The sequence below is a fragment of the Canis aureus genome, chromosome 20, assembly GCF_053574225.1.
Source record: "Canis aureus isolate CA01 chromosome 20, VMU_Caureus_v.1.0, whole genome shotgun sequence".
Taxonomy (NCBI): Eukaryota; Metazoa; Chordata; class Mammalia; order Carnivora; family Canidae; genus Canis; species Canis aureus.
Window position 1 is genome coordinate 55932870 of NC_135630.1, and position 17025 is coordinate 55949894.

The 17025-nt window shown below is 39.3% G+C and overlaps 1 long non-coding RNA gene across 2 annotated transcripts in view; it reads right to left on the minus strand.

Moving 5' to 3' along the window:
- Positions 1-17025, minus strand: part of LOC144291830 (uncharacterized) — a 175622-nt gene that overhangs the window by 158239 nt on the left and 358 nt on the right. Inside the window, exons 2-3 of one of the 2 annotated variants that reach the window (XR_013359401.1) lie at positions 16749-16802; positions 13314-16095 (exon numbers count right to left, since the gene is read on the minus strand). This is a non-coding gene — a long non-coding RNA (uncharacterized LOC144291830). Of the gene's footprint in view, positions 1-13313; positions 16096-16748; positions 16803-17025 lie in introns of those variants that run through there. The other variant, XR_013359402.1, reaches the window with a different exon arrangement.

A 17025-nucleotide genomic window follows, 5' to 3' on the forward strand; every position in this document is an offset into this window, starting at 1 on the left:
CCCCCGGGACAGGCAGAGGCCGGGAGGGCCCAGGACAGCGAGGACGCTCCTGCCCCAGCTGAGCACATCAGCGGCCCCGCCCCGGAGCCTCCAGGCCCTGCAGACGGAGTTCCTGCCGGAGCTGACTCCAGGTTTCCAGAGCTGCCCCGCCACTGGGGCTGTTCCTCCTGCGGCCTCACGGGGTAAACACCCCCGACTGAGCCCTGCACCAGGCAGGGGCACAGCAGCTCCCCCAACTGCTAACACCTGAAAATCAGCACAACAGGCCCCTCCCCCAGAACACCAGCTAGACGGACAACTTCCAGGAGAAGCCAAGGGACTTAAAGTACACAGAATCAGAAGATACTCCCCGGTGGTTCTTTTTTTGTTTGTTTGTTTTTGTTTTTGTTTTTGTTTTGTTTTGCTTTTTGATTTGTTTCCTTCCCCCACCCCCTTTTTTTCTCCTTTCTTTTTCTTTCTCTTTTTCTTCTTTTTTTTTTTTTTCGTTTTTTTTTCTTTTTCTTCCCTTTTTTTTTCTCTTTCTCTTTTCTTTCCTTCTTTCTCTCCTCTCTTTTTCTCTTTTTCCCAATACAACTTGCTTTTGGCCACTCTGCACTGAGCAAAATGACTAGAAGGAAAACCTCACCTCAAAAGAAAGAATCAGAAACAGTCCTCTCTCCCACAGAGTTACAAAATCTGGATTACAATTCAATGTCAGAAAGCCAATTCAGAAGCACTATTATACAGCTACTGGTGGCTCTAGAAGAAAGTATAAAGGACTCAAGAGACTTCATGACTGCAGAATTTAGAGCTAATCAGGCAGAAATTAAAAACCAATTGAATGAGATGCAATCCAAACTAGAAGTCCTAACGACGAGGGTTAACGAGGTGGAAGAACGAGTGAGTGACCTAGAAGACAAGTTGACAGCAAAGAGGGAAACTGAGGAAAAAAGAGACAAACAATTAAAAGACCATGAAGATAGATTAAGGGAAATAAACGACAGCCTGAGGAAGAAAAACCTACGTTTAATTGGGGTTCCCGAGGGCGCCGAAAGGGACAGAGGGCCAGAATATGTATTTGAACAAATTCTAGCTGAAAACTTTCCTAATCTGGGAAGGGAAACAGGCATTCAGATCCAGGAAATAGAGAGATCCCCCCCTAAAATCAATAAAAACCGTTCAACACCTCGACATTTAATTGTGAAGCTTGCAAATTCCAAAGATAAGGAGAAGATCCTTAAAGCAGCAAGAGACAAGAAATCCCTGACTTTTATGGGGAGGAGTATTAGGGTAACAGCAGACCTCTCCACAGAGACCTGGCAGGCCAGAAAGGGCTGGCAGGATATATTCAGGGTCCTAAATGAAAAGAACATGCAACCAAGAATACTTTATCCAGCAAGGCTCTCATTCAAAATGGAAGGAGAGATAAAGAGCTTCCAAGACAGGCAGCAACTAAAAGAATATGTGACCTCCAAACCAGCTCTGCAAGAAATTTTAAGGGGGCCTCTTAAAATTCCCCTTTAAGAAGAAGTTCAGTGGAACAGTCCACAAAAACAAAGACTGAATAGATATCATGATGACACTAAACTCATATCTCTCAATAGTAACTCTGAATGTGAACGGGCTTAATGACCCCATCAAAAGGCGCAGGGTTTCAGACTGGATAAAAAAGCAGGACCCATCTATTTGCTGTCTACAAGAGACTCATTTTAGACAGAAGGACACCTACAGCCTGAAAATAAAAGGTTGGAGAACCATTTACCATTCGAATGGTCCTCAAAAGAAAGCAGGGGTAGCCATCCTTATATCAGATAAACTAAAATTTACCCCAAAGACTGTAGTGAGAGATGAAGAGGGACACTATATCATACTTAAAGGATCTATTCAACAAGAGGACTTAACAATCCTCAATATATATGCTCCGAATGTGGGAGCTGCCAAATATATAAATCAATTATTAACCAAAGTGAAGAAATACTTAGATAATAATACACTTATACTTGGTGACTTCAATCTAGCTCTTTCTATACTCGATAGGTCTTCTAAGCAAAACATCTCCAAAGAAACGAGAGCTTTAAATGATACACTGGACCAGATGGATTTCACAGATATCTACAGAACTTTACATCCAAACTCAACTGAATACACATTCTTCTCAAGCGCACATGGAACTTTCTCCAGAATAGACCACATATTGGGTCACAAATCGGGTCTGAACCGATACCAAAAGATTGGGATTGTCCCCTGCATATTCTCGGACCATAATGCCTTGAAATTAGAACTAAATCACAACAAGAAGTTTGGAAGGACCTCAAACACATGGAGGTTAAGGACCATCCTGCTAAAAGATAAAAGGGTCAACCAGGAAATTAAGGAAGAATTAAAAAGATTCATGGAAACTAATGAGAATGAAGATACAACCGTTCAAAATATTTGGGATGCAGCAAAAGCAGTCCTAAGGGGGAAATACATCGCAATACAAGCATCCATTCAAAAACTGGAAAGAACTCAAATACAAAAGCTAACCTTACACATAAAGGAGCTAGAGAAAAAACAGCAAATAGATCCTACACCCAAGAGAAGAAGGGAGCTAATAAAGATTCGAGCAGAACTCAACGAAATCGAGACCAGAAAAACTGTGGAACAGATCAACAGAACCAGGAGTTGGTTCTTTGAAAGAATTAATAAGATAGATAAACCATTAGCCAGCCTTATTAAAAAGAAGAGAGAGAAGACTCAAATTAATAAAATCATGAATGAGAAAGGAGAGATCACTACCAACACCAAGGAAATACAAACGATTTTAAAAACCTATTATGAACAGCTATACGCCAATAAATTAGGCAATCTAGAAGAAATGGACGCATTCCTGGAAAGCCACAAACTACCAAAACTGGAACAGGAAGAAATAGAAAACCTGAACAGGCCAATAACCAGGGAGGAAATTGAAGCAGTCATCAAAAACCTCCCAAGACACAAGAGTCCAGGGCCAGATGGCTTCCCAGGAGAATTTTATCAAACGTTTAAAGAAGAAATCATACCTATTCTCCTAAAGCTGTTTGGAAAGATAGAAAGAGATGGAGTACTTCCAAATTCGTTCTATGAAGCCAGCATCACCTTAATTCCAAAGCCAGACAAAGACCCCGCCAAAAAGGAGAATTACAGACCAATATCCCTGATGAACATGGATGCAAAAATTCTCAACAAGATACTGGCCAATAGGATCCAACAGTACATTAAGAAAATTATTCACCATGACCAAGTAGGATTTATCCCTGGGACACAAGGCTGGTTCAACACCCGTAAAACAATCAATGTGATTCATCATATCAGCAAGAGAAAAACCAAGAACCATATGATCCTCTCATTGGATGCAGAGAAAGCATTTGACAAAATACAGCATCCATTCCTGATCAAAACTCTTCAGAGTGTAGGGATAGAGGGAACATTCCTCGACATCTTAAAAGCCATCTATGAAAAGCCCACAGCAAATATCATTCTCAATGGGGAAGCACTGGGAGCCTTTCCCCTAAGATCAGGAACAAGACAGGGATGTCCACTCTCACCACTGCTATTCAACATAGTACTGGAAGTCCTAGCCTCAGCAATCAGACAACAAAAAGACATTAAAGGCATTCAAATTGGCAAAGAAGAAGTCAAACTCTCCCTCTTCGCCGATGACATGATACTCTACATAGAAAACCCAAAAGTCTCCACCCCAAGATTGCTAGAACTCATACAGCAATTCGGTAGCGTGGCAGGATACAAAATCAATGCCCAGAAGTCAGTGGCATTTCTATACACTAACAATGAGACTGAAGAAAGAGAAATTAAGGAGTCAATCCCATTTACAATTGCACCCAAAAGCATAAGATACCTAGGAATAAACCTCACCAAAGATGTAAAGGATCTATACCCTCAAAACTATAGAACACTTCTGAAAGAAATTGAGGAAGACACAAAGAGATGGAAAAATATTCCATGCTCATGGATTGGCAGAATTAATATTGTGAAAATGTCAATGTTACCCAGGGCAATATACACGTTTAATGCAATCCCTATCAAAATACCATGGACTTTCTTCAGAGAGTTAGAACAAATTATTTTAAGATTTGTGTGGAATCAGAAAAGACCCCGAATAGCCAGGGGAATTTTAAAAAAGAAAACCATATCTGGGGGCATCACAATGCCAGATTTCAGGTTGTACTACAAAGCTGTGGTCATCAAGACAGTGTGGTACTGGCACAAAAACAGACACATAGATCAGTGGAACAGAATAGAGAATCCAGAAGTGGACCCTGAACTTTATGGGCAACTAATATTCGATAAAGGAGGAAAGACTATCCATTGGAAGAAAGACAGTCTCTTCAATAAATGGTGCTGGGAAAATTGGACATCCACATGCAGAAGAATGAAACTAGACCACTCTCTTTCACCATACACAAAGATAAACTCAAAATGGATGAAAGATCTAAATGTGAGACAAGATTCCATCAAAATCCTAGAGAAGAACACAGGCAACACCCTTTTTGAACTCGGCCATAGTAACTTCTTGCAAGATACATCCACGAAGGCAAAAGAAACAAAAGCAAAAATGAACTATTGGGACTTCATCAAGATAAGAAGCTTTTGCACAGCAAAGGATACAGTCAACAAAACTCAAAGACAACCTACAGAATGGGAGAAGATATTTGCAAATGACATATCAGATAAAGGGCTAGTTTCCAAGATCTATAAAGAACTTATTAAACTCAACACCAAAGAAACAAACAATCCAATCATGAAATGGGCAAAAGACATGAACAGAAATCTCACAGAAGAAGACATAGACATGGCCAACATGCACATGAGAAAATGCTCTGCATCACTTGCCATCAGGGAAATACAAATCAAAACCACAATGAGATACCACCTCACACCAGTGAGAATGGGAAAAATTAACAAGGCAGGAAACAACAAATGTTGGAGAGGATGTGGAGAAAAGGGAACCCTCTTACACTGTTGGTGGGAATGTGAACTGGTGCAGCCACTGTGGAAAACTGTGTGGAGGTTCCTCAAACAGTTAAAAATATACCTGCCCTACGACCCAGCAATTGCACTGTTGGGGATTTACCCCAAAGATACAAATGCAATGAAACGCTGGGACACCTGCACCCCGATGTTTCTAGCAGCAATGGCCACGATAGCCAAACTGTGGAAGGAGCCTCGGTGTCCAACGAAAGATGAATGGATAAAGAAGATGTGGTTTATGTATACAATGGAATATTACTCAGCTATTAGAAATGACAAATACCCACCATTTGCTTCAACGTGGATGGAACTGGAGGGTATTATGCTGAGTGAAGTAAGTCAGTCGGAGAAGGACAAACATTATATGTTCTCATTCATTTGGGGAATATAAATAATAGTGAAAGGGAAAATAAGGGAAGGGAGAAGAAATGTGTGGGAAATATCAGAAAGGGAGACAGAACATAAAGACTGCTAACTCTGGGAAACGAACTAGGGGTGGTAGAAGGGGAGGAGGGCGGGGGGTGGGAGTGAATGGGTGACGGGCACTGGGTGTTATTCTGTATGTTAGTAAATTGAACACCAATAAAAAAATAAAATAAAATAAAATTAAAAAAAAAAAAAATAAATCTTTAAAAAAAAAAAAAAAAAAAAAGATTTGCCACACATTGATAATTGTTAATGTGGGGTAATGGATATGTGGGGGCTTGTTATACTATTCTCCTAATTATATTTATATATTTGAAAAAAAAAAAAAAAAAAATAAAATAAAATAAAATAAAAAACATAAAAGGAAAACTAAAACTAATCAGTGTCCTATAGACAATAATTATTATATTAAACTGCATCCCACATAACTTTGGTAGGAACAGATTGAAACAGATCTTAAATTAATAGCCCACATAGACAATAAACAAAAGATGATTTATTACAATGATACTAAAAGTTTTCAATCCATCCCATTCATCTTCTCATTTACACTATCACTACTGGGCAAGGGAACACCTGTTTAAAGACTATATTGAAATCACTGTCATCAACTCTGTGCCAGTCTGGAATACTGCCTCCAGTAAGTTCGGTAAGAATTGGTCCTAGGGTTTGTCCATTTAGATAACTAAATGACATCTGAACCAAGGAGCCAATGTTCTATTCACAAAATGTATGTTGGGAGGAGTAAGATTCAAAATTACCGGGCAGCGCAGGTGGCTCAGCTGTTTAGCGCCGCCTGCAGCCCGGGGTGTGATCCTGGAGACCCGGGATCGAGTCCCACATCAGGCTCCCTGCATGGAGCCTGCTTCTCTCTCTGCCTGTGTCTCTGCCTCTCTCTCTCTGTGTATCTCTAATAAATAAATAAAATGTTTAAAACAAAACAAAACAAAATTACCTTTACTAGATGGGAATGTCCTACAAAAACAGAAAAAAAATTTTAATGTAAAAATCACAGTCTCTTAACGAATAAAAGTAAACTATTAGTAAAAAATTTGAGATAATGTAGAAAAGATGGAAATACTTTTTAAAGAATGAGAAAAAAGTAAAGTTGAATGTCAGAATCTTTATTTATTTGTTTGTTTTAGCAGTTCAGAAGCCTTTACATTATGATGTCCAGTTTAAATCATCAGGCTATGGAGATAGGGAAGAAGTTTCCGAGAAGAATTATAAAGAATACTCAATACAATGGAAGGTTAGAGAATTTTAGGCTGAAGAAAAAAATCAAAATCATAGCAAAGGGATGACTAAGATTTCATATGTATTCAGAAATAAATATGAATGGCACATAAATTCTCTATATCAGTGATGAACCAAAACCAGAGAATATTGTCAAAATCAAAGAGGAAGAGATTGGGCTTAGGAAAAGGAATCATTTGGCTTTGTGATAAATCTAAATGACTACTGAGTGAGGTTATGAAAATTTCCAGGAAGGACTGAAAAAGGTCTGTTTTGAAAAGTTTAGGCATCCAGTTTTCTGCAGGAAGGAAGATGCATATCATTTCTTGTGAATATTTCCAGTTCAATGAATTAATGACATTATCTCGTATTCATTATATATTTACATAATATCCTGTAAAACATGATATGCGCTATGTTTATTTAATATTCTCAAGTTTCTCCTCTGGAGTAAAACATCACAACAAGCTTAAACTTTCTTCACAGATGGTATGCCTGTGACTATTCTTGTGTCCACCAGCCAGATCCTCAACTTCTATGCAACCTCTAATAAATATGGAGCACCAAAAAAAAAAAAAAACCTACACGAGTCTTCAATAAGTGCCCAGGAAATGCCAAATCAAAATAGGCAGATTACTCCATGACTTCTACATGTCATACATCTATTAATACATCCTGGGATCATGTTCACACTTTTAATAACAGCACTAGGCTGCTGACTCACATTCAGGCATGTTTCTACTTCCTTCGTTCCTTCATAATTATTCCCTTTCTTGTGTTGGCCTGGTTTGTTTTTTTCCCTAATCTCATTCTGTTTAACTTGGCCACTTTTCGCAATTTTCAAGGGTCCGTTGAATTGTTGTCCTGGCTTCTATGTATCCGTAACACTACCAAAATGAGGACTTTCTTCTCTTTTAAATAATCAAAGGATAAGGAGGGTCAGAGGAAGCTCATAATTCTTCTCAATTATGTGTGAGGTTCTCTGCTAGGTGTTGGGGGTAAGACAAGCATGGTTCCTGCTTCCTGATAGATTACAGTATATCAGAGATAGAGATAAAAACGACAACTCTCTCTGATAAGTGCTATGCTAGGTAGGGCAGACAGCAACAGGACAAAGAAAGACTTTGAGACAGGAAGAATTATGGGTCTAGGTGCTGTGGCTGCATGTTACAGTACCACCTGCATTCCAAAGAGAAGGATGCAGGAGAGGGGAGAGGCTTAACAGCTGAGAATTTGCACAAATACATCAATTAGCTCCTTTAGTCCTCACAACAAGCCTGCAGGGCAAGTATTCCTACCCAATTTGACAGATAAAGAAATTCAGCATTTAATAGGGTAGATACTTATCCAAAGGTCACACACCTCTAGCTAATAAGTAACTGAGCTGGATTTTCAATCCAGGTCTATATGATTCCAAAGTACATGTATGACACCATGCTACCTTTCAAACATTCTCCATGTTTCTGATTTATTAACAGAAATACCACATGGGAAGAAATCTAACATTTCAGAAGTCCAGATAATGTCTACTGTTTCCATTTTATGCGGCATTTATTCAAGACATGACATCAAACTAATTTGACACAAGCTCATCCCAAACGTTTCTGGTAACTTCCTTACACTCTGAATTCAGGTGACAGCTACCTAATGATTTGCAAGTCATGTTTCCGGGGTCCAAAGACTGATATTTCTTCCAGTTTTTTTTTTAAGCTATCATATTTTTCCATCTTTGGGCATTCTTGTCTTTTGCAGAAAATATTCTACAGTAATAGTGCAAGGCACTCAACAATTTCAGAAGTAGCTTGAGTGTCTATTTAGATGGTTCAGTGATAGTTGCTTCCTGTCATAAGCAGGTAGCTAATATTTAACATGTATTCAAATGGGAAAAGGAAACAATCCAGGAAATCAACCCAGCACATAAAATTGTTTAATAGATGATATCTAAAATTCTATGTTCAATTCCTGCTATTGTCATTCCCCCAATAAATACAATGTCAAAACTAATTCTTGCAATAGGTCACTCTGGAAAGGTCCTCAACACCTTGAGAGTCACCAAGAGCAATAGCTTGTCCCAATTCTGTACTGACAGGGCATCCATTCTCCATCTGCCCATTTCTATAACCCCCCTTGGCTCCAGGAACGATATAGTTACTATTAACACGACCGTAACTGGCCCCCAAGATTGCCTTGATAAGATCATATTCTGACAGATTCCTAGAAACATCTACTCCCTCTCCTCGAAACCTACCAATATGGAGCGTAAATTGGTGCAACCACATTAGAAAAACCAATATTTACTAAAGTTTAACTTATATGTACCCTCTGAACCAGCAACAGAAATGTCTACATATGTTCACACAAAGACATGCACCAGAATGTTTATAGTAGTGCAATTTGTAATGTCCAAAAGTGGAAACTATCCAAATGTCCAACTACAGTAAATGAATAAATTGTTCTGTATTCATACAATGGAATACTTCGCAGCAAAGGGAATGAACACCTACAGCTACATGCAATGATAGGGATGAGTCTCACAAACTTAGAGATGAGTGAAGGAAGCCAGACACAAAAGAATATATACTGTGTGATTGTATATATGTGAAGAACAAAAGAGGAAAAATTAATTTATTCTATTGGAAATCTAGGTAATTGTTACCCTTAAAGAGGGGTGCTAACAGTAAGGCGGAATGAGGTGGGCTTCTAAAATCCTGGTAATAGTCTCTTTCTTAACTGGGGTGTTGGTTAATTGAGTGTGTGTGGTTTTGTGAAAATTAATTGCCTTATTTTTCTATATGTGCACTACACTTCAATAAAAAAGTTCTTAAAGTCTTCAAAGGCTCGAAATTTTAAATAGCTAATTTTTTGAAATATTAAAATGGACTGTATAAAATATGACCTGTGGGGTAGAAAAAGTTTTGAATAAGGATCTACATTCTAAACAATATAGACATAAATGGCTATTCCAAGATAGACCTGTTCCTATAGCTGGTTCCTATAGCTCATGAGACTCTCAGGCCTCCCTACACATGGCCTCTAGTCTTCATTCCGACTAAAGCTCCCCAGTCTACTTTCTCTAGTTATAAATAATAGTTCACCTCTGCTCAGAGACTGCCTTCACTCTTCAAGGACATGCCCTGGCTCAAGGACATTAATAAAATCGAGGCACTTTCAAACTTCAAATATTCTTCCCCTGGCCTCTAAACATCCTGCACCGATCACTGATCATGCAGTCGCCTTCTTCTCTCTCCAGGGCACTCTGGGGAATCATTCTCACAATGGCTTCTCTCTCTGACATCTTTAATTTGCCTCCTGTGGCAACTGAGAGTAGGGAAGCTGAGCTGTTTCACATACTGTGTTAAATTCACCCAAATGTCCACTCGACCTTGATGGTAGAAAATACCTTATCTTTGTTTTCCTCATTTCCCAGGAGGGTCACTTCTTGCTTGCAACTCATTTACACAACTGACTTGACTAGAACAGCTGGACCCCCGAATGGCCACATGACAACTGCTTCAGATTGCAGCCCCTTCCACATCACTCAGAAGCCCCTCAGCAGGCGGCTTGTCTAGGGTGATATAATGATAATTTTATAATATTAAAAATAACTTAAATATATCCTAAGAGAAGCCAATATAACTCTTGCAAGTTACAGAAAGGCATGAATCTGACATTTAACAAGCTCCTATTATATGCAGGACTTCATGCTTAGAACTTTCCCATATGCTATTATCTTTAGTCCTCGCACAAGCTTGTTACATAGATATTATAATCTTCCTTTTGCAAAGGAAAAATTAGGGGCTTGGAATTTAAATATATTGCCCCAAATCGCACAAGACATAGGATGCAAGGCAAGCCATTAAACCAGGCATCAGCAAATGTTTTCCATAAAGATACAACAAATATTTTAAGCTTTATAAGTCATGTAAGGTCTCTGTCACATATTTTTCTTTGTTTCTTTGTTGGTTGGTTTGTTTTTACAACCTTTTAAAAACATGAAAGCTATTTTTAACTCCTTGGCTGGATTTGGTCCAAAGATGGTAATTCGTAGACACTTGTTTTAAGAAGTTGGGGAGAAATATGTGATAAAATATGTGCTCTGGAATTTGGTCTAAGTTTAAATCCTAATTCCATCACTTGCATTTATGAAGAGTTTACAAGGCACCAGGAAAATTCTAGGTGTTTTACATGTGTTTATTTCTTTAATTCTCACAACTCTGTGTGATAGTAGGTCCTACTATTCCCCCATTCTACAGGTAAGGAAACTGAAGACCAGAGTGGTTAAAAGACGTGTGCCAGTCTACATACAGGAAGTTAATAGTATAGCCCAGGCTATCTAGCTACAAAGCTCATGTTTTTCACCACTAGGTTAATATTATTAAAGTCAATAATAAACCACCTGATCAAGATAAGTAATTGGATTGATTTGTGCATAACAGGAAACTTTTAATTTTCAATAATCTTTTTAGTCTTGCAAGAAAAGAATTTGCGGCTGTTGTAACTGGGATTGAAGCATCTAGACCCTAGAAGGTGCCATTATGTCAGATTCTACAGGTTCATAAGTGTGTAAAGCAGAACCCAGACAGGGTGATCTTTCCAAGGCAACAGTATAGAGTCCAATTAATTAAGGTCAGAGGAGTCCAAAGTGCAAGTTGACACTCAAAGGTTGACAGGTGGAGAATCAGGCAGGAAATAATGGTAGGCATCCAAATGGGCAGGCAGTTGGGGTCAGAACCTGAAGCTAAGACATCAGGGTCCTGGTTCAGGGGCTATGTCTTGGGAAATTTGAGGTTCCTGTGTCCATTCTAAGTGAACAACAGCAGGATGGACTCAAGTGCTGAGCTGCAGAATCATTGTATGCATTAGGGAGGCTCTTTGCCCTACTTCTGCACTGTACTCAGGGATAAAAGGTAGGGCTCATCCTAAAAGTCAAGGTCAGTTAAGTCCACCTACTGGAGTTAAAGATCCACAGAGACAGGGACCCAGGAAAATCCTTCAAATACATAAATCTCAATATAATTCTTTAAAATCCAAAATAACACATACTGCTATTCATGTTGTTGCAATTAATCTGTTATCGACCACAGATAAGTAATATAAAGTTGTTTTATTTTGTTTTTAAGAAATTTAGAAAGGACACTGTAGTCTTGGGGGGGTACATGGCTGTTACCTTCAAGAGGCTGCTGTGACCTGGCCCTGAAAGGTCCCTCAGCCTGAGATCCTTTGCTTGCCACCAACCCCTTTGCAGTCTTCATCACTGAGCTTACATTTCCCATACTTTATCTTATATTTTTCTTTGTCACACTCATCATACTTTTTAATTATACATATTTTTAGAGTGCTGTGTGCTGTCTGTTTCCCTAACTGGATGGTAATCTCCATGCAAGCAGAGACCATATCTGTTTAGCTTATCACAGTATCTCTACCCAGTGCCTAGTTCAATAAATTTGCCCTTGGTAATTATCCGCTATGAATAAACCTCTATTCCATGTCATTGAAATGCCTAAATATTATTTCTCTTCAGAGAGAGAACAAAAACTTTCTGAAGCTGAGAAATAAGTACTACAAATACAAATTATCTGTCAGTCTTATGTAACAATACCGGGAAAATCATAAGACATGGGATAAATAGAGAATCATCATGTTATTTATACCAAAATGTGCCCACAAGGTCCCTGGGACAGAGAAGGGACTATATAAATAACAAAAAGATCCTGCTGGTAAACAAATAACAAGAATATTTCTGCCTTTCACACAGTAAACATTATGCTTCTTTCTTTTGCTCACTGATGAAAAAATTTACCAAAGCAATCACTCCAGTTTTTCCCCTTCTATTTTTTGACCTGAGATGGCTATAATTTACTAAATAAACTACCTGGCATCCTTGAAGTACTCAAAGTCCATGCTGTCCGTCACCACTCAAATAGCAAGGGCATCTTTGGCATTCTAAATGCACATAAAGTAATCAATACAGAAAAGAACAAATTAATCGAAAGTTATGTAATCTTATACTCTGAAGAGAACCTGATTAAATCTCCATCCTTTGTAGCTATTGCTAATCTAGGATAGTGCAGGTGTTTACAATCTTTTGTGATTTGACCTCAGGTGACCCAAGGATAGTTTTAATTGCTTATCAAATGTAATTTTATGAACGAGATAAAGATATTGTGAATGTGTATAGAACACCTTTGAAATACAGAGAGCCTTTCAAAATGGGATTTTTAGTTCACTTGCTACTCCTTCTTTAGAGTCTAATTGATTTTCTTGACATCTCTTTAGCCTGGCAAACTGCCTACCTAAGTACTTTATCTGACCTTCAGGCTGTTTGCCAGGTATTGATCCAATACCTACAATGGCTGTGTTGTACCAGCTCTTCCAACTTTGATAAGGGCTAATGTACTAGCGCCAGGCAGACAGGAAGTCAATGGTCTCAAAATTTCTCTCATCCTCTTCTATCTGTATCTTCCTCTCTCCTTATGCAAGAATTTCAAGTTCTATCAAAATCAAATCTGAAGCAAATCAGATAGACATCTGGGTCTAACTTATCTTCTAGGAATTTTTAAAAAACACATTGTGGAAGAGCTCTCTGGGGAACAATAAATGAAAATGTTTAGAAATAGAAGACTTCTTTTTTTTTTAATTTTTATTTATTTATGATAGTCACAGAGAGAGAGAGAGAGGCAGAGACACAGGCAGAGGGAGAAGCAGGCTCCATGCACCGGGAGCCTGACGTGGGACTCGATCCCGGGTCTCCAGGATCGCGCCCTGGGCCAAAGGCAGGCGCTAAACCACTGCGCCACCCAGGGATCCCCAGAAATAGAAGACTTCTTATTGAAGGTAAAAGAACGTTATTAGTTGAGAGGTTTCCTTTTTAAAGAAAAGTAAAACTAAATATGACTTATAGAGATGCTTAAGGCAGATTTAGACAAACTGCATTGCATGTAGTAAAGAGAAACCAGCTAGTAAAGGGTCTTGAAATATTGTCATTAATGAAACAATAAAAGAAAATGGGATTTTAGTTAACCTAAAGAATAGCTTAATTGGGGAGAACAGTGTGATAGCTCTATTAGATTAATATCTGCAAGTTAATGTGACTATATTAGTTTGTAGATAGAGCTCATGTTTTTCAGGTTTGCCTTGACAATAAGTTTTAGGAAAGCATTTTCATTAGACAAATGGCCCTGGGTAGGCTGGGGAGATCCTCTCCAACAAACCACCCTAATTACTCAGCCCAGGATGGAATCTTTAGAGATGGAGAAAATACAGGACCTGAACTTAGAATCGCTGAAATAAGCCCTTTGGGAAACAGAGAACCTCATTGAGAATATATTTTGTGTTTTAAGATAATTTGAGATAGATAAAATTGACTGCTTCCCCTGTACAGATCTGCTATGGATATGCTTTGCCCTCTGTCAACTAATTAAAAAAAAAAAAAAAAAGAAGAAGAAGAAGAAGAATCTAGAGAACTCATAATGCCTTTTCCTGGAGAAAAAAATAGTGTTGACTGGTGCCTAGTTTATCTGATCTATGTCCTTTTGTAGCTTAAAATAGAGGAAAAGCCATGATAAATGTACTTTTAGGTTGCCAACCTGAGGGAAGCAATTAATACTTAGAATAAACAAAAAATGCACATTCATCATCATATGCCACTTCAGGCAATCTACATTCCAAAAAATCATTCCAAGCAGCTGGATACAGTCTTGAGTTGATGACTAGCCGTAGTAGGAAAAGGGCAGAGAGCCCCACAAAAGTGACTTAGGTAGGAAACTGCAGAGGGTTCTTCAGGGGTGGCTGTGAGTGGAACATGTCCCACAAAGTAGGCATGGGTGGGATGGGTGCACAAGATCCCACAGGGCTGGCTAGAAGTGAAACTGGATAGAGGATTTCACAGGGCTAATGTGCATAAACTCAATGAAGCTCTGCTGAAAAAGGAGCTACCTGGATTATTTTAATCTCCCTCCATACTAATCAAGAGCCCCTGAAAGTTTAGTCATCCCCTCCTTTCATCAGAGGTTCGCTGGTCCAAATGTTACTGCAGACAGGCCTGAAGAATAGACTTTTTGGTCCTAAACACATGGGAGCTTTTTGAATCTTAAATATTGAAATGTTGGAGCCCATAACCAGCACATCAAGTCACTACAAGGGGCACGGGGAATGCCTGAGAAGCAAGTGGAAACAGTAGTGGGAACAAGGAGCATGAAGTCCCAGAAATGCCTTTAGATATCTGCATACTCTATGCTGGCACAGGCTGCAGATATTGACAGTTTGGAACAAGAAAGCTTTAGCCAAATCCATGACTTCTGCAGAGGAAATGTTGAATAGAGAAGTCATGAAAGGGAGGTGATGATTACTCCAGGTTGTTTTGTCAATTATCAGTTAAATCAGTCCTGCTATTGTGATTACAATAGTGTTTGTCTCCAGCAGCTGGAGGCAAAAGACCTTGAAAACAAGGAGAGGAAATCAACTGAAATTTGGCATGAAAAAAAAAATGTTCAGAAAAATACACCTGGGGAATAAATATTATGAAGTGGTGGAAGCTCTGAAAATGCACTGTAGCCAGGAGGGCCAGGAAGGGTGGCCAATGTAACAGGAATGTGCGGATGGCAGAGCCACAAAATGCTCTTGCTTCAAGCCATGTGGCTCGCGGGGATGAGGCAAAGACTTCATTCACCTTCTCTAGGAAGGGTCTGTGGGATCAGATCTAAGGTGCTATTTATGGATTTACATTTTTAAAAAGACAGGAAAAATGGAGAAGTAGAAGAAGTTCAGTAAATGATAAATAATCAAAAAAAATGAAAAAAAATTGTCAAGTCACAGAAAAGAAGGGGAAGGAAAAGTGAGGTCCAAAAGCTAAATAAAAATGGGGAAAGGAGTTAAAATATTATATTTATAAAGCTGCCTCTCAAGGAAGTGCAAAAATCGCTTTACCTCTTTGGGCATCAAGTTTCCTCAATACTACAGGGAGGGTTACGAACGACATGATTGCTAAGGCCTCCTTCTAGTGCCAAATATCTATGCCTCAGAGCAGGTTCTAAAAATTTAGCTTCTTTAAAAAAAAAAAAAAAAACTAGCTTCTTCTAAATGTAGCTCTAACCTCACTTTGGGGTATTCTCTGAAATATATCCTGTTTCTCTCAGTTGGCCCTATTCCTCGCATCCCCAAAAGGTCATCTACCTATGCCACTGGCTTACGAATAGCACATTTGCCTTGTTTTTCACTGAGGCCAGGAAGGTGGCAGAAAGCAAGCAAGCTGGAATTGAGAGGCCCTGGCTTCTGGTCCTGCTCTCCTGCACAGACACAGGGCGTTGCGCTCACTCCAAAGAGATGGCCCAGATGAAGCTGTCACTGAGGTTTTCTCCAGCTCTACGTATCTGTCTCTCTCTGTCAAGCTTTTGAATGAGTTCTCATCAGTTAGATGTCTCTTCGCAAGGAGAGGTCAACCACCAACTAGAAAAAAAGACCAGGTCTGCTTCATTCCAATTCTCCATCTAATCCATTCATATAAACTACAACTAAGACATCACAGTTAGAGGTCAGAAAGTGTATGACACAAAAGAAAATAGTAATGAAATACTAAAAGGCAAAGAACTTCCCAGAGAAGTGACTCACTCTGTTATAAACCAGTCTCCAGAGGAACCTGGAGGAAGAGCCACTCCTCTCAGAGACACTTATAATGAGATTTGAAAGAAGTCTGAGAGAATAGTCAACGATTGATCATACACCCCCAGTGCTCAGAGCTGCTGACCCCACACATTCATCACGTGTGATGTTCATGGCAGTCATCTCTGGCTAGTAGTGACTTAGAGCCCACTAGAGACATCCTCTGCATCCCCACCTCTAAGTTCTCCAGCTTTCCATTTCCCCCATGTCAGCCTGCAGGCCACTAAGCACCCTGCATTCCTATCAGGTGTCCTGTCAGGCAAAACTGGTTTATTCAAGGTCACGCTGGCAGCTGAGCCCAAGAGCCTGCTGCCTGTGCTGTTAACCTTGCCAAGTTGAGCTGCATCTATTTTTTTTTCTTCAATCATTCCTAGAAATATCAATTCTGGAAAACTCTGTTTTCCCACAGAAGGTTTTGGCAGCCAATCCTCAGCAATTACCTCATTCTCTGCTCTGCTGCCATCTGAGACGGTGTACCAGGAAAAACTGTGCACCTGTAAGGAGAACAAATGCACTGGGGGTGAAGGATTGGAACTCCCCTTCCCTCCTGACATGGTTCCCTAGGAAAGGTCTCTGTGGAGTTGTAGAATATTCTTGTTGCAAGAGGCTTGAAATTCCATCTACCCAAAAGTTATCATTTCACACACAAGGAAACTGAGACTGGGCAGAGGTATCCCTTCCACAGATTATAATTAAAATATTTCAAAGTATAGAAAT